This window comes from Mobula hypostoma, chromosome 14 (assembly GCF_963921235.1).
Source record: "Mobula hypostoma chromosome 14, sMobHyp1.1, whole genome shotgun sequence".
NCBI classification, from domain to species: domain Eukaryota; kingdom Metazoa; phylum Chordata; class Chondrichthyes; order Myliobatiformes; family Myliobatidae; genus Mobula; species Mobula hypostoma.
This window is the reverse complement of record NC_086110.1, coordinates 43,210,408-43,229,453: the sequence shown is the minus strand read 5'-3', so window position 1 is coordinate 43,229,453 and position 19,046 is coordinate 43,210,408. Positions and strand designations below refer to the sequence as shown.

Genomic DNA, 19,046 nt, shown 5'->3' with positions numbered 1-19,046 from the left:
TACTTTCCCTAGTTCATATCTTCAAAATCCCAAATGCATCACAGTGAAGAGGAAGAATTTTTTCATCTAAAATTCCGAAATAGATCACCTAACTGGGTCTTTTAAGATTCACATTATTAGCACAGAAGAATTGAAAATTGTTGTGCTCTAACTTTTAAAGTGCAAATATGTTAAATATTATGAATAAACTCTTCTCGGGCTTCCAGCTCGGCCCAGGTATCTTTGACCCACTATTTCATACCCGGAGAGTCTACACAAGGAAATAAGATGATTACGCACAACATTCCTACAGATTGGATACAAGGTGAAGGAAATCAATCGGGTCCGTAAAATGGCGAATGGAAAAACCAGGAAACTTAACGAGAAGGAACCTGTCGCTATGGCCCGTTTTCCTTATACTTCCATGGTTTCGGAAGGGATTGCCAAGATCCCGAAGAAATACCAGACTTATACCATCCACAAACCCAATTAGGAAGCTCAAATCAGAGCTTTTGCAGGTCAAAGATGAGCTGGGACTCAGAATGGCTGGCATTTCCAGGATTCTCTGTGAATGCAGAGCAGTGTATATCAGCCAGATGGGATGCACAGTGGAAACACGCATCAAGGAGCAGAGCAGGTGTTATCGTTTGGGTTACTGCAGAGAAATCGGCAGTAGCGCTGTCGTGATATCACGTGTAATGACATGTCAGAACGTGATTGGAAAGAGCTCTGAGCATGCGCAGAAATGGGAGAATGATCTGGATGTGGGAAAAACGGTGGTTTGGTTTTGTTGCTGTAAATAAAAGTTCTAATTCTTCCAGAATATGATTCTTTATTGTTAACCCATGGTACGGATAAATATAAAGAACAAAACAAGCAGAACATTGCATTCGCAATGTCTCCGACAGCACAAAACTACTGTGTCACGGCAAAGGCTTTTAGGACCACCTAGCAAAGGAAGCTAATGAAATATAATTAGAGGGAAAGAATTCTAACAAAGATTAAGGCCTCGCTCTAAGTAAGAACTGCAATTTGGTTATGAAGAGGCGGGAGAGCAGAAACCTGTCTGTATGAGGACTAACCAATCAGAAGGGAGGGACTACGGGTGTATAACACTACTGGACGAGACGTGCCCAGGCATCATCCCTGATGAAGATTGCGGAGTTTGTCACTGAAATATTGGTTCGAATCAATACCTGTGCCCGGCTGGAAACCCGAGAAGAGCTTATTTGTCATGTACGCTGAAAGCACTAGATACTTTCTCATATGAAATATTGTTTTACCTGCACCAATGAGAACTACATAATTTTAAGAATATAATATGAGACAAATAATTTTTTTTACACATGGAAATGATGAGAATAATATTACATAGACATGGAATATTTTGAGCTTGCATCAAAAGAGACAGGCCACTTAATTCAAAAAATTAGTCAACAATTAACCCACACTTGAGTAAACATTCCTAATAATTTACAATTCTGTTCCCACATCCAGTCATTCTATTATTTTTTTTTTTAGCTTTCTTTCATCCAATCAATCAAAATAAATTCTAATATAGTTTCAGTCTCAATCACTGACTGCTGAAATGGAGTGTGTGCCTCACAACTCTTTCTGTAAAGATGTTTTTCTTCCCCTCGATTGTATGTCTCCTACATTTAACCTTCTACATATTGCCCGTCATTCTAGATTTCTCAGCCATTGAAAGCAGTCTACCTCAGTTTATGTCTCTGCATTTGTATAATTATAAATACCATTATATGTCACAAGCAAAAATGAGATCCAAGACAATCTCCTTGATCTCTTTTTGGATTAATTCTTGAACTACTTCTGAAGTGATAAGCAGCAATTTTCCTGGAGTGACTGAAACAGAGATACTCCTGCAGTCTGAGTAAGTCTGAGTAAATTAATCCCTTTTAAAATATCAGGAAATGCAGTATGCTGGAAATTTTAAAAAGTTTTCTCACTTCTCTGCGTTGCCTCTTGTCCAGTACTTTAAATACTGTCTATCATCCTCCCTGAAATTATCACAACTTGCTGATTTCTGTTCTTAAGGCAAAATTTTATTCAACATTTCAGCTTCTCAATTCTACCAAATGGATTCTGTCCTTTCCCCTCAAGTGTCATCTCACTTTCCAAAGCTGCAATGCCTTCCAAGATCAATGTTGCAATACCACTTAACATTTCCTTCTCATTTTTTTTCCTTTTTAAAACACTTTGTATCTCTCAATTTGTGCTAATTTTTTATACCTTGATTCCAAACTTGTCCCTGCATCACCTCTCACAGCTATTTGTGTTTGCTGCTCACTAACATAATTCATATGTTGTGTAGTTACATACATGAATTCTAACCTATATTTTGTATTCTTGATAGTCCAATTTCCTTTGCTGTTTCGTAATATGTTAATACTGCCTTCTCTTGTGCTAACATAATCATTCCTTTATGCATCTTATTCCTCTTTAGATGCTGGTGCTGATTGCCTTACTAATTTACTTTAAAACCTTTCCAATCACACAAGCCAACCAGTCCACTAGGATACTGGTCCCAGTTTTATTGAGGTGGAGCCTATCCCTTATGGATAATCTCTTCTTGCCCAAAATTTATTCCAGTTCCTCAATAATCACAAGTTCCTGCATTATGCCTAATCTGCTTTATTTTGCCACATCTATGCTTGCTGGCTTGTGGCACTGGACATAATCCAGAGATAACAACCTTTGAGTTCTTATTTTATTACTTCCTCCCTACTGAACAGTATTTAGACTGCAGGGCTTCGATTTCAGTCCTGATGTCATTGGTAATGATGTCGTATACAACATGTGCTAGCTCTGTCCCTTCTCCAGTATTTTCTTTTAACCCCTTGTACCAGCAAGGCCAGCTGGATAATAGCTACAGAAACAACTATCTTCCCCTAAACTATGGAGTCTGTTACAATAACTGTATTTTATTCCATACCAACGAATGGTCTTGGCCCAAAATGTCAACTGTTTATTCTACTTATACGCTACTTATTCTATTTATATTTATATGCTGCCTGAGTTGCTACGTTCCTCCTGTGTTTTGTGCGTGTTGCCCAGGATTTCCAGCAGCTGCAGAATCTCTTGTGTTTATGCATTTTATTCTTTGAGGTTTTGTCTTGTGCAATCCTTTGCTATTGATACCACGCCTGGACTGGACCTCAGTAGTCTCTAATACCATGTACTTGCTAGATAAGACCACAAGACAGAGAAGTAGAATTAGGCCATTCAGCCCATTGAGTCTGCTCCACCATTCCATCATGGCTGGTCCTGAATAGCACTCAACCTCATACACTTGCCTCCTTGCCATATCCTTTGATACCCTGACCAATCAGGAAACGATCAAATTCCACTTTAAATATACCCATGTTCCCGGCCTCCACCGCAGTCTGTGGCAGAGCATTCCACAGATTCACGACTCTCTGGCTAAAAAAGTTCCTCCTTACCTCTGTTCTAAAAGGTCACCCCTTAATTTTGAGGCTGTGTCTTCTAGTTCTGGATACGCCCACCAGAGGAAACATCCTCTCCACATCCACCTTATCTAGTCCTTTCAACATTCTGTAGGTCTCAATGTGATCCCCCTGCATAATTCTAAATTCCAATATGAGTACAGGCCCAAATCTGCCAAATGCTCCTCGTATGTTAACCTCTTCATTCCTGGAATCATCCTCATGAACCACCTCTGGACTTTCCCCAAAGACAAAACATCCTTTCTGAGATTTGGAGCCCAAAACTGTTGACAGTACTCCAAGTGCGGCCTGACTAGTGTCTTATAAAGCCTCAGCATTATCTGCTTGCTTTTATATTCTATTCCACTTGAAATAAATGCCAACATTGCATTTGCCTTCTTTACCACAGACTCAACCTGTAAATTAATTTTCCAGGACACCTAAATCCCTCTGCACCTCTGATGTTTGAATTTTCTCCCCATTTAGATAATTATCTACAGTATTGTTCCTTATACCAAAATGCATGATCACACATTTCCCAACAAGTTCCCACACAGGTTTGACAAATAACATGAAAAAGCAACACACAGAAAATGCTGGTGGAACGCAGCAGGCCAGGCAGCATCTATAGGAAGAAGAACAGTCGACATTTTGGGTCGAGACCCTTCGTCGGGACTAACGGAAAAAAGAGACAGTAAGAGGTCTGAAAGTGGGAGGGTGAGGGGGAGACCCAAAATGATAGGAGAAGACAGGAGAGGGAGGGATAAAGCCAACAGTTGGGAAGTTGACTGGCAAAAGGGTTACAAAGATAGAACGGGGAGTATCATGGGACAGAAGGCCTTGGAAGAAAGAAAGGGGGAGGGGAGCACCAGAGGAAGATGGAGAACAGGCAAGAGTTATTGTGAGAGGGAAAGAGAGAAAAAATAATAAATAAATAACAAATAGGGATGGGGTAAGAAGGGGAGGAGGAGCATTAATGGAAGTTAGAGAAATCAATGTTCATGCCATCAGTTTGGAGGCTACCCAGACAGAATATAAGGTGTTGTTCCTCCAACCTGAGTGTGGCCCCATCTCGACAACAGAGGAGGCCATGGATTGACATATCAGAATGGGAATGGGACGTGGAGTTAAAATGTGTGGCCACTGGGAGATCCTGCTTCCTCTGGCGGACAGAGCGTAGGTGTTCAGCGAAGCGATCTCCCAATCTACTATCATGATGGGGCCACACTGTTGGACTTCTCAGCTCCTGGCTTCATCCCTCCCCGTCCTGTCTTCTCCTATCATTTCAGGTCTCCCCCTCCCCCTCCCACTTTCAGACCTCTTACTGTCTCTTTTTTACGTTACTCCTGATGAAGGGTCTCGACCCGAAACGTCAGCTGTTCTTCTTCCTATAGATGCTGCCTGGCCTGCTGCGTTCCACCAGCATTTTGTGTGCGTTGCTTCAATTTTCAGCATCTGCAGATCTTCTCGTGTTTGCGAACATGAAAAAGCAGTAAGGTTTTTGACAGGAGTCATTGACTGGAGTACTGCGCAGACACAACAGCAGCGCTCCCATGCAGGAGTGGTAAAGAGCTTTTAAAAACCCAGGCTCTGTAAAAGAGAGTTACCACCTAGCGGAGCGGTTATTGTGGGAGTGGTCGTCAGAGAAGTAAGGCTTTGGCTCAACAGGGTTTCGGCGAGAACAGACGGAGGCAAGGCAAGTTCATTCCTTATTTCTTATTTAACTCTGGAGAGAATAGGGAGTATATCTACAGAGCCAGTGTTCTGTTCTCGGGGTCAGATGTGGGATTTCCAGGAGACTCCCAGCCTCTCCGATAGCCACATCTGTGCCAAGTGCATCAAGATGCAGCTCATTATTATTATTATTATTATTATTATTATTAGGGAACTGGAGCTGCAGCTTGATGACCTTCGGCTTGTTAGGGACAATGAAGCAGTGATATACAGGAGCTACAGGGAGGCCACCCCAAGGCTATAGGAGACTGATAAGTGGGTGACTGTCAGGAGAGGGAATGGAGAACATCAGATAGTGGAGCGTACCCCTGTGGCTGTCCCCCTAAACAATAAGTACTTCATTTTGAGTACTGTTGGCAGGGACGACCTACCTGGGAGAAGCAACAGTGGCCATGCCTCTGGCACTGAGTCTGGCCCTGTGAGTCTGAAGGGAAGGGAATTGAAGAGGATGGCAGCAGTAGAAGGGGACTCTGTAGTCAAGGGGTCAGACAGGTGATTCTGTGGATGCAAAAAGGAAACACAGATGGTAGTTTGCCTCCCAGGTGCCAGGGTCTGAGACATTTCTGAACATGTCCACATTGTTTGTCAATGATTTGGATAATGGAATTGATGGTTTTGTGGCAAAGTTTGTGGATGATATGAAGATAGGTGGAGGTGTAGGTAGTGCTGAGGAAGCAATACGATTGCAGCAGGAATTAGACAAATTGGAAGAATGGGCAAAAAAGTGGCTGATGGAATACAGTGCTGGGAAACGTATGATCATGCATTTTGGTATAAGAAACAATCGTGCAGACTATTATCTAAATGGGAAGAAAATTCAAACATCAGAGGTGTAGAGGAACTTAGGAGCCCTTGTGCAAGACTCCCAGAAAGTTAATTCACAGGTTGAGTTTGTGGTAAAGAAGACAAATGCATTTTGGCATTTTGAAGAGGACTAGAATATAAAAGCAAGCAGATAATGCTGAGCCTTTATAATAAACTAGTCAGGCCGCACTTTGAGTGTTGTCAGTAGTTTTGGGCCCCATATCTCAGAAAGAAGAGTCACAAGGATGATTCCAGGAATGAAGGGGTTAAGATATGAGCAGTGTTTGGCAGCTTTGGGCCTGTACTCACTGGAATTTAGAAGAATGCGAGGGATCTAATTGAAACCTACTAAATGTTGAAAGGACTAGATAGGGTGGATATGGAGAGGATGCTTCTATGTTGGGGGTATCCAGAACTAGAAGGCACAGCCTCAAAATTGAATGGCAACCTTTTAGAACAGAGTTAAGGAGGATTTTTTTTAGCCAGAGTAGTGATTCTGTGGAATGCTCTGCCACAGACTGCTCTGGAGGCCAAGTCCATGGGTATATTTAAAGCGGGAGCTGATCATTTCCTGGCCAGCAGGGCATCGAAGGATATGGCGAGAAGGCAGGTGTATGGGGTTGAGTGAGATCCGAGATCAGCCATGATGGAATGGCAGAGCAAATTTGATGGGCTGAGTGGCCTAATTCTGCTTCAAAGTCATATGGTCTTACATAGTCGTACTTTGAAAACTCTAGTATTTCTTTTTGTTTTTTGGATTTCCGGTTTATGAAGTTTGCCCTTGCATATGTCATAATACATATGATCCAGGAAATGCTCAGCCTGTCAGATGCTGTGAAATGATGTAAAGCTTTGAGCTCTGACTTGGATTCCACGTATCCTTAAGTTTCCATATGGAAAAGGTAAGCTTTGCTCAACACCCACAAGAACCTCCATTCCTGTCAAATTTTCCCACAGAAAGCCTGGTTTTTGAAGTAAATCCTTGGATGACTCCTCGTGCTTCGGGATTGTCTTGTATTTTAAAAAAATACAGCATTTAACAAGATTATTTAAAAAAAAAACTACAATGTCTGTTGTGTCCTGGTGTTTATTCTAATATTGACTTCCTCTATCAATGAGGTAACCAAACAGACCTTCAAATAGTAAATTATGTCCTGGTCTAAAAGTGGGAATACTGTAGGTGGATTGTATTGGCAGAGAGAAATAGGAAGCTTATCATCCTGAGCACAGAGACTTGAGTGCATTCATAAGTTTTCCTAAAATAAGGCAGAATTATAACCCTCTCAACTTGGGTTATCATTTACATTCCCAATCAAACAATATATTGTCATCTATTCAATTATATTAATTCAGTAAACCACAGGCAATCCTCTCAACAAATTTATGTGGTATGCCATCCATATTGTGATTCATCATAATAGAACTTTATTCTCTCTTTCTTAGGGCCAAACGGAGCTTCACTGCTCAAATGCAAGCTTTTGCAAAACCCTGCGTAATATAAAACTTTTACCTCTGAAAGCATTCTTCAGAAGATTAAAATTAAACACGTACTGTCTTTCACAATCTTTGGGGATCATAAGCACTTTATAATCATTCTGCTGAACTAGACTATTTCCATTGTAATATCACACAAATAGCAGCAAGATAAATGTTCAGATATTGGCCTCAAATTCTCTGGCGATTTCAGCTCTCAATCCTCATTGCATGTCTCGCTGCTAAACTCATTCTAACCTTGAATGGTTCTTCAAGTAGCAACTTGGTCCCTGAATTTGGCTCCAACCTAAACAAAGGGCATTCTTGTCATAAATCCCACAGAAAGACTTTGACAGCAAGTTAAGCAATGCCCCAGGCTGAAATTAGCTGTTAAAACCATCAAATGATTTTAATGTGTATAACAAACATACAAATTCTGAGACTAGGAATTCAACTACATATTTTTAAAATTATTAAAACATATTAAAAACTAAAACCTGGAAATATGAAACATAAAAAGCAGCAATTAAAAGTATTTAAATTGAAGATAATACTGTATATCAGAAATACACACAAGCTGAAATTTACCTTACTCCCTCACGTCCTCTGCAATGCATTGAAATAAACATATTCAGTGAATACACAAGCTGGTTGACAGGGTAGATTTCCCCACAGCTATGCTGGGAAACCTTCTTCTCCTGGGCACCAAGGCAAGAGCCTTTAAGTGGAAAAATCCTATAAAAGGTAGTAGATTTGACTCAGGGTATCACAGGTAAAACCCTCCTGAGCACATCTACATAAAACGTTGGCGTAGAAAAGAAGCATCCATCATCAAAGATCCTCACCACCCAGGCCATGCTCTTTTCTCGCTGCTGCCATCAGGTAGAAGGTACAGGCGCCTCAGGACTCTCACCACCAGGTTCAAGAACAGTTGCTACCTTTTAACCATCAGGTTCTTGAACAAAAGGGGATAGTTACACTCATTTAAGGATTCTGTTAAATTGTTATGTTGATGGATGTTATATTGTTATTTCATGGCTGTTATTTATTGCTATTTATTTATATCTGCATTTGCACAGTTAGTTTACAGTTCCTGTTCTGTAGATTTGCTAAGTATGCCTACAGAAAAAGAATCTCAGGGTTGTATATGGTGATATATATGTATTCTGATAATACATTTTACTTTGAACTTAAGAACTTCTTTCCTTATGGGGAAACCTTGCCTGACAAATCTGTTGGAATTCTTTAAGGAAATAACAAGATGAAGAAGAGTCGGTGGATGTTGCTTACTTGGATTTTCAGAAGTCCTGTGATAAGGTGCTGCACATGAAACTGCTGAACATGCGACATTGATATAACAGGAAAGATTTTAGCATGACATAAGAATGGCTGAGCAGCAAAAGGCAAAGAGTGGGAATAAAGGTGGTCTTTTCATTACTAGTAGCCGGTCACTAGTAGTGGAACTGAGTAATAAGAAAGGTATGACCACATTAATGGGCCATCCAACAGCCTGCGGGATTTAGAGGAACTAATTTGTAGAGAGAGCAAACTGTTGCAAGAAACATACGGTTGTTAGAGTAGGTGATTTTAACTTTCCACATATTGACTGGGACTCCCATACTGTAAAAGGACTAGATGGGTTAGATTTTGTCAAATGTGTTCAGGAAAGTTTCCTTAATCAGTACATAGATGAGAGTGAGTGTGGATTCTTGACCTGGTTTTAGTGAATGAGACAGGGCAGGTGACAAAGGTAACACTTTGAATCTAGTGATCATAAAGCCATTAGTTTCAAAGTAAATATGGAAAAAACTAGGTCTGGTCAGCGGGTTCTGGTTCTAAATTGGAGAAAGACCAATTTTGATGGTATTAGGATGGATCTGGCAAGTATGGATCGGGGCAAGCTGTTTTCTGGGAAAGGTATTCTTGGTAAGTAGGGGGCCTTTAAAAGTGAAATTTTGAGAGAACAAAGCTTATATGTGCCTGTCAGAATAAAAAGGTAGTGAACCTTGGTTTTCAAGCGATATTGAGGCCCTGGTTAAGAAACAAAAAGGAAGTGCATAGTAGGTATTGGCAGGTAGGAAGAAATGAGGTGCTTGTGGGGTATGAGAAGTGCAAGAGAACACTGAAGAAGTCAAGAGGGCTAAAAGAAGGCATGAGGTTGCCCCAGTAGACAAGGTGAAGGAGAATCCGAAGAGACTCTACAGGTATGTCAAGAGCAAAAGAATTGCAAAGGACAAACCTGGTCCTCTAGAAGATCAAAATAGCAATCCATGTATGGAGCCAAAGGAGATGGGGAAGATCTTAAATTAATATTTTACATCTGTATTTACTGAGGAGACGGACACAGAGTCTATAGAAGTGAGGCAAAACAGCAGCCAGGTGAGGCAGCCTTTATAGAAATAAATAAACAGCCGCCATTTCAACCAAGGGTTGTTTCTCTGTTACTTGCTAGTCATAGAAGCATAGTATCATAGAGAACTACAGTACAGAAACAGGACCCTTGGCTCATCTAGTCCATGCCAAACTACTATGTTGCCTAGTCTCAACAACCTGGGCCATAGACCTACATAGCCCTCCCATAAATGTAATTATCCAAACTTCTCTTAAATATTGAAATTGAATCCACATCACCACTTCTGCTGGCAGCTTTTCTGGTTGGCTGCCGGTGACGAGTGGTGTTCCACAGGGGCTGTGTTGGGACCAATTCATTTTATGTTATATGATAATGACTTGGATGATGGAATTGATAACTTTGTTGCAAAGTTTGCAGATAATATGAAGATAGGCGGAGGGGCAGATAATTTTGAGGAAGTAGAGAGGCTACAGTAGAACTTGGACAGATTAGGAGAATGGGCTGTCTTGAGGCAAATTAGGGTGGAAAAATCCCCAGGACCTGACAAGGTGTTCCCTCAAACCCTGTGGGAAGCAAGTGCAGAAATTGATGTGGCCCTAGCTGAGATATTTAAATTATCCTCAGCGAAAGGAGAGGTACAAAAGAGGGAATTGGAGGATAGCCAATGTTGTTTTGTTGTTTAAGAAAGGCTCTAAATATACACCGGGAAACTATAGGCTGGTGAGCCTAACATCAGCAGTGGGGAAGATATTGTAAGGTATTCTAAGGGACAGGATAAATGAGTATTTGACTAGATGTGGGCTGATTAGGGATAGTCAGCATGGCTTCATGCATACTAAATCATGTTTAACTAATTTTTTGAGGAAGCTACCTGGGAAGTTGATGAAGGCAAAGCAGTGGATGTTGTCTACATGGATTTTAGCAAGGCGTTTGACAAGGTTCTGCATGAGAGATTGGTCAAGAGAGTTCAGTCACTCAGCATTCAAGATGAGGTAGTAAATTGGAGAAGCCAGAGAGTGGTATTAGATGGCTGCCTCTCTGACTAGGGGCCTGTGACGAGTGGAGTACTGCAGGATTTGGTGCTGGGTCCATTGTTGTTTGTCATCTCTATCAATGATCTGGATGATAAACTGGATAACTGGATCAGCAAATTTGCAGGTGACACCAAGATTGGGGGTGTAGTGGACAGCAAGGAAGACTACCTTGGCTTGCAGCAGGATCTGGACCGGTTGGAAAAATGGGCTGAAACATGGCAGATGGAATTTAATGCAGACAAGAGTGAGGTGTTGCCCCTCAATAGGATGATCCAGGGTAGGTCTTGCACAGTAGGGCACTGAGGAGTGCAGTAGAACAAAGGGGCCTGGGAACACAGGTCCATAATTCATTGAAAGTGGCAGCGCAGGCAGTGTGACAGAATAGGAGGGCAACGCTCATTCTCCCACTAACCTTGCCCCTTTGCCCAGTTAGTCATTTCCCCTCTGTCTGTCCCTGGTCTAGTTTCCACAGTAGTTCACACACTTTGCCTTCTATTGGGCAGTTCTTGGGAGTTCACCATTTACACACCCCAGCAGCAAAACTATTACTAGCTTGGCTGATCAAAACAATCCCTTCAGTTAACATGCTCTACTGGTTTATAACTCATAAAAATGAGGATTCTAGACACATCTGTTTTAAATACCAAACAGTTTCACTTATTTTCACTCACACTGTTACATCGGTTTGTAGACAGCAGAAAGGCCCCCAAAAACCTGAGGGACAGTTTGGGGCATCCTAAAATAATGCCTGGGTTAGTGGGAGCAGGGACACTACACCCTACACAGGCAACACCACTGGTGGGGAGGCATTATTCTTTTATATATATCTGAGCATTTGGACACTCATCTATGCATTTATCTAAGGCTATGTCCACACTAGACCGGATAATTTTGAAAACGCTGGTTTCGAGTAATAACGACAGGCGTCCACACTAGGCGTTTTTCAAAATATCTCTGTTCACATTAAAACGGATATTTGGGTGAATCTACTCCTACTGGGCATACGCAGACACATCTACAGAAAACAAGCAAAGAGGAAACGGTATAATATTTAAGTTTCCATGGCGGCATTGTGCTATTTCCATTGGTCAAAAACTAGAGTACCAACAACAGTAAAAGAAAATTTTCAACAATGTCTTCGAGGAATACAAAGAAAACCTCTGCTGGATAAAGCAGACCGGACTTCTTCGTTTAGACAGACAATGAAGTCCAGCTGTTTCTGCGAGTTACAAACGACTACAAAGTCGGCAAAGCAGTGGAGAACGCGGAGATGTTTAACTCCAAACAAGCTATTAACATAGACAATAAAGTAAACAACACACGCATGAAGCCGTCCTCTACCCAAGACCAACAAGCGAGTGGAATCTTCTGCCGTCAGACCTGCGCAGTATTTCTGACATTAATATTTTTAAAGATAGACTCAATCAAATCAATTTAGGGGATCTAATCAAAAAAGCTCACTTTACAATTTAACTCTCACGCCATTCACACCGGCTGCGCGTTATAACAGCCGTCTGGCCGTGCTTGCGCAGTACCAAGCAGAAGCAGAAAAAGCATAGTTGTTGTGGTGTTGTCATGACAGCATTTTTGATTCTCTCCGTTTACCCCGTCTACACTACAACACGCAAAAATCGTTTTCAAATTTACACACTCTGGAGAGTGTTTTAGAAAAGCTCCATTTTCAGGGGATGAAAACGCCATTTCAATGTGAACAGGGGGTCAAAACGAAGAGAAAAGGCTTCGTTTTCAAAATTATCCGGCGTAGTGTGGATGTAGCCCAAGGCTTTTGCTGTGGAACAAAACTGTAAGATGTTAGAATCCCTGTTTAGAATGTTCCAATTCTGCATCTGAAATAATTGTTAAGGTCTAGTCAAGTGACAACCCCTCCCGCATCCTCACTGAACCCCCAGCCCAACAGTAGAATTTCCTGTTCCTTCGTGGCCAAGCAGAGGCAGATTTAAACCCTCAGTCTGGCTTTGCTGACAGGTGTGCAGGTTGGATTTGACGGTGGGTGAATAGTTACATTGGAAAATTAAAGGGAAAGTGTGTTACATAGAAAACCTACAGCACAATACAAGCCTTTGGCCCTCAGTGCTGTGCCGAACATAACTTGTTGTGGAGAAAGCCTCTGTATATTGGCAAATTTTTGCACATGTATGTTTATTTTCCATTTGTCTACTTATAAATACTTTTTCTTCACTATTTATCCCTCCTGGCACTAAATAAAACCCATTTGGACTAATGTGCTGTTGCTGTTTTCCATCTGTTTTTCTTTCCAAGTGCTGACCCTGATCGGGAACGCTCACCCACACCTGATAGTGAGGTGTGACAGGTAGATAGGTTTGGAAAGAAAGCTTCTGGTCTTCATGGATCAATGTATCCAGTACCGGAGATGGAATGTTACACTGAAGTTGTATGAGACATTGATGAGGCATAATTTGAAGTATTGTGTGCAGTTTTGGTCACCTACCCACAGGAAAGATGTAAATAAAGTTGAAAGAGTACAGAGAAAATTTAGAAAGCAAAGATGATGCCAGGAATGGATGATCTGAGTTGCAAGGAAGGATTGAATAGGTTAAGACTTTATTCCTTGGAATGTAGAAGATTGAGGAGAGATTTGATAGAAGTATACAAAACTATGAGGGGTTTCTAGATAAGATAAATGCAAGCAGGTTTTTTCCCACTGAGGTTGGGTGGGACTACAGCTAGAGGTCATAGGTTAAGGGTGAAAGGGAGAGAGAATGAAAGGAGCAGATTCGTGCAAGGCTGGTCCTTTTAAACGGTGCAGACACTGAAAGAGTCAGAGTCAGAGGCCTACCGAAGTTCGGAGGGCAAGTATAAATAGAGCAGACTCAGGTAAAGCCAGATGTTTTTCTGTTGCTCAGGTGAGAGGAAAGTACATTGGGTCAGGGCCTTACACGTCGGGAGGGTAAATAAAAGCAGATTCGGGCAAGGCCGGTCTTTTTGGACTGCACTGGCAACTAAAGTGTCAGAGCCAGAGGCCTAATCTCAGCTGCAAATAAAAGGAGGGTAGGCTCAAGTGGAGCAGGCGTGGTTGGCGCGGTCATTGTCAAAGTGTGTCACTGATAAGAGTGTGAGGGCTTTGGCTTAACAGACTTCTTTGTGATCAGGTGGAGGCACAGTTAAGAGGCAAGCCTTTTTGTTTTGGTATAGAGTGGTTAGGATGGAATGCCCCTGCTGTCAGATGAGGGAATTTGGGATAGCTGACCGTTTCCCTGATGACCACATCTGTGGGAAGTGCAGTGACTTCACCACCTGACTGACCAAGTCAAGGATTTGGATGTACTCAGGACAACTTGGGAGACCAAAAGTATTATAGATGAGAAATTTGAACAGATGGTCACACCCAGAGTACAGGCTCGGATAATAGATGGATGACTACCAGGAGAGGTAAGAGCATTAAGAAGTCAGTGCAGGGTCCCCCTGTGGGCATTTCCCTCAGCAACAAGTATACCTCTTTGGATACTGCTGGGGGGGGGGTGTGGAAATGACCCATTAGATCAAGCCTGATTTCAAACGTTTAAGAGAAGTTCAAATAGGTACATGGATGGTAGGGGCACGGAGGGCTATGGTCCTGATGCAGGTCGATGGGAGGAGGCAGTTTAAATCAGGGGTCCCCAACCTTTTTTGCGCTGCGGACCAGTTTAATGTTGACAATATTCTTGCGGACTGGCCGACCTGGGCGGGGGGGGGGGTAGGGTTGCCAACGGACAAGAGTAGCAGTCAAAAAAAGACTACAATGATCATGAAGCCTTGCGTGGGCACCAGTGCGCATGCGTGTACCTGCCGCTATTATTCTCTGCAAAGCGTTTTTGGCGATTCTATTCGGGGGGGGGTGTTCATCACGACCGGAATATTGGTAATAAGGGGCTAATACACTCAATTTCGTTTCTAAAAGGGTTTATCTAACGAATTTAATATTAAACACACAGCGCATATTTTCCTCACATGAATATAGTGATAAATCATTTATCAGGGGAGGACAGGGAGCTTGAAGTAAGTGTTGAAAGAACTTCCAGTAGAAGTGGTAGAGGCAGGTTCGATATTATCATTTAAAGAAAAATTGGATAGGTATATGCACAGGAAAGGAATGGAGGGGTATGGGCTGAGTGCAGGTCAGTGGGACTTGGTGAGAGTAGCTTTTGGCATGGATTAGAAGGGCCGAGATCGCCTATTTCCATGCTGTAATTGTTATATGGTTATATAAGTCACTTATCAGTCAATAGCATCATAACATTTTAATGGATATTAAACACAGCACATATTTTCCCCGTATGAACATATAAAATCATTGCAACACACCAATATCGCTGAATTAGTGGGAGCCCTGGGCTTGTTTCCCTGCAATAAGACGGTCCTATCGAGGGGTGATGGGAGATAGTGATACTCGAAGGAGGTTCCTTATGTCCAGTCTATTCCGCAATTTAGTTTTCGTTGCATTCATTGCAGAGATATGTTGGAAATGGAAGCAACGTTTCCAGTTCTTTTGTGGCTATCTCAGGATATTTAGCCTTGACTTTGTTCCAGAATGCCCGCAGGGATGTTATGTCAAACATACTTTTCAGCCCGCCGTCATTTGCAAGCTCGAGGAGTTGATCTTCTTCCCACGCTGACATGGATGATGCGTGGGTAATGACCTCGCGTGCGTTCAAGCTCAACAGCGGCCGTGACAGGGAATGAGGAAAGGTGCAGCTGACTCATATCGCCAAATCATATCGTTTCCTCGCGGCCCGGTAGCAAATGCTCTGCGGCCTGGTGGTTGGGGACCGCTGGTTTAAATGGTGCGGCACGGACTTGAAGAGCTGAAGGTCCTGTTTCTGTGCTGTACTTTTCTATGACTCTAAAACAAAACTGCCATCTGATTTATTTTTACATCCGCTTAAGAAACAGATGGGGGCAGAGTTGCTAGGCCTTACTTTAAGAACCGTCTTGTACTTTGTATGGAATTGATACAGAATGCCCTATTACCCATATAATTTAACCCCAAGCATCTGACAAACAGAAGTCTAGTCCTAAATCAGAGACGAAACAATAGTCAAGATTTTGTACTCATTGGAGAAAACTGAGACTCCCCTCTGAGTGCAAGTAAACTGAAACCTTGCAGCAATTTTCCAAGCAGGAACTCTGAACCAGTTGGAAAAAGCTGCTCAGCGTGTCTCAGGCCTACAATTGGCAACAATACCTGAGCTCAACGGCATTCCTATAGGAGCAGCAATGAGCCAAGCTGTTTCCAACCTAACCATGAGAAGAGGTCGGAAAATGGAAGCAAAGGGAAGGGAGAGAAAGGGAGGGAGGGCAACAAAATGAAGGAGGGAAAATGGAAATGAGAGGGATAAATGAAAGGAAAGTTGGTGGAGGAGAAAAGGATAGGAAGAAGTGGGACACACAACATTTTGAGTACATATCACTATCAAGCTGAAAGCTAGATTCTGGATTGGGGTGTAGGAATATAATAAGAAAAGGAAAAGGAAAGTATTTTTAATAATGTAACAGTAATAGGAAAGCTATAGTGATCATGGAGAAAAGCACAAAAGAAAGGAATCAAATTAAATTAAGGCAGCAGTTTTTCATTTATCAAGTTTCAATCAACGATCTTTTGCTAAAAAAAAAGGCGAAAACTTGAACCCGTGGTACATTTGCTCTGGAAATGTAAACTATAGACATTATGCTTGCTGGGATAAGGAGACTGACATACATGCTTTCAGACAGATATAACAGTCAGGTTGATTAATTTGGTGCATTAGCCTGGGTTTTGTAGAAGGAATTGCCTAACCAGGACCTACCTAGACCATTTGAGCAAAGCCAGAGAAGAGGACGGATCACAACCACATTACTCAACTAATGAAAATGATCAGATTATTTAATCAAGCTGAGATAATTAGAATAATATTAGGAAGGGCAAGAGGAGAAGATGGCGGCGCGACACAGCGCACGCGGCCTCTCCAATGAAATTATATTGTATTTGTTAAACAGGGGCTGTGCACAATTCTGATTTGATGGAAACAGATGTGAGAAGCATGGAGGAACACCTGGAGAAACTTCTGAAATGCCCGGTTCGCTGCCGCTGCTACTGTGCGATCGAGAATCTCCGGAGGGAAGGCCCCAAATCCTCGGCTTTTCCCGCTGTTGGTGGCCAGGGCTAGGGTCGAAGCGCTCGGCAGAGATGGTGCTTGGTGCTTGGTGTCAGAGGCTCGAAGTTTTCGGACGACTCAGAGTTGGACTGTGGTCGGGTGCTTCCAGGATGCTGCATCAGCAAGTTTGCGGAGCTGGTAGCTCATGGCAGGAAGAGAGTTTTCTTCCTTCTCCTGTCTGCGTGAGATGATGGGACTTTCGAGAGACTTTGAACTTTTTTTTACCGTGCCCATGGCCTGTTCTTCGTCAAGTTACGGTATTGCTTGCACTGTTGTAACTGCATGTTATAATTATGTGGTTTTTGTCAGTTTTTCAGTCTTGCTCTGTCTTGTGTTTCTGTGATATCACACCGGAGGAACACTGTATCATTTCTTGATGCATGCATTACTAAATGACAATAAAAGAGGACTATGTGTCCTCATAATCTAATCTAATAATAAACAGAGGGCATTTACCATGAATGGGGTAATTAATTTGTGCACAAAGGGTAGAAGGCAGTTTCGCTTTTGACAGCTCTTCAAACTGGCCTTAGCTTATTTAGCTCATGAAGATCAGGAACTTCGGCATTATGGGAGTCTGTCTTTTGGAACAGATACACCAGTATTGAAGACTGAAAGGGGTTCTGCCTGATGGGATGTGCCACCATTATAAATATGTAGTTCTCCAAATTTTCCTAACTGTATTCCAAGTGTTACATATTTATAGCAATTGAAACTGTAGTTAATTATTTATTATTATCTTTGTGATGAAGAAGTATAAAACATTATGTCAAGAGAGTGAGATTCTCCTCTAGGCATCCTAAGTAAATAAAGACTTATATTTCCCAGTTACAGTTTCTGTGTGACTTAGTTTTAGTCAGTCACATCAGGGAGAAATTATTTATTTATGAACCAAAAAAAGCTGTTTCATTCCTTGACCAATTAAAAAACATGCTATTTTTGGAAAAAGTTAAGATTCTTGCAGTTCGGCATAGTAGGGGGGATAGGGGACTAGGGGGTTATGTGGTTCGGGAGATGGAGAGGGAGAAAGATGCAGAATGAGAAACATCTAGTAACAGTAAATTTTGTTTTAACTGCCATAGGGCAATGTCATATATATCAAAACAAATCAGTTCTGAGAGGAAAAGTGTAGGTTTTACTTGTACAGGCATGTTATTTACTATTAATTTTCAAACTTATAAATTAGAGAGTGAGATAGCAGCTGGTGACTGACAACCGATTCAGCTATCCTCACATGTGCTCCAGTGGTGTGAAAGACCCCCATTTTACTTCAGGTTTCTGATTGAAGTATTGTAGGTCTAATCCTAGAAAGATTCTGCCATATGCTCGTGGAATAATTTAAATTTATCTTTGAGGATCAACCTATATCTGTGCATGCATTCCTCAAATGTACTTCCTGAGGCTTTTTTTTTTACAGGGTTCTTCCTTACCTACATATGTAGAGTAGATGATTTTCTGATCACAAAATATTAACATCAGCATCAAATCCTTTTACAAGAATTATTACAGTTACTTCAGTAGACCAGACTGAAGGTCCACTCAAACAAGGTTCCAATCATGCAAGCCTGTGTTACATTCCTTGTGTGCATGCCAGGTCACTGAACCATCATCAAGTGGAGACTTCTGCATTTACTCCTTAAAGTGTGCCCTGCAATCATTCCTCTCGCTGCTGGGTTATCAATGCACATTTGTTTCTCATTTTGCTGAAATCACATCACTAATATAGAAAATAATCAAAGCAGACAGCGACCAGTGCCACCTGGTTGGATGGCAGAGTGTTCAGAAGCAGATGAACAACTGAATGCTATTGTTATTTAAAGTATGCGTCTTACCGAACCTAACTCATATCTGATATACAGGTAGGGTCGCTGGAAAAAAGCCTGGTTTCTGTATCGTATCAAAGAACATCAGTGATGGCTACAGCCTACTGCAGGTGTCTCCAGGACTTTTAGTGACAGAGCTGATGTACTCTACCCGAGAAATGCATTTTGACCATGTTTAGGGCTGCCAAGCAAATCACCTATTATTACTGATATAAAGTGCCTTGGATTTG

The 19,046-nt window shown here is 41.8% G+C and overlaps 1 long non-coding RNA gene across 1 annotated transcript in view; it reads right to left on the bottom strand.

Annotated features, from left to right (window-relative positions):
- The window catches only part of LOC134356506 (uncharacterized), a 362,888-nt gene that overhangs the window by 72,688 nt on the left and 271,154 nt on the right, over positions 1–19,046 (bottom strand). The window lies entirely within an intron of this gene.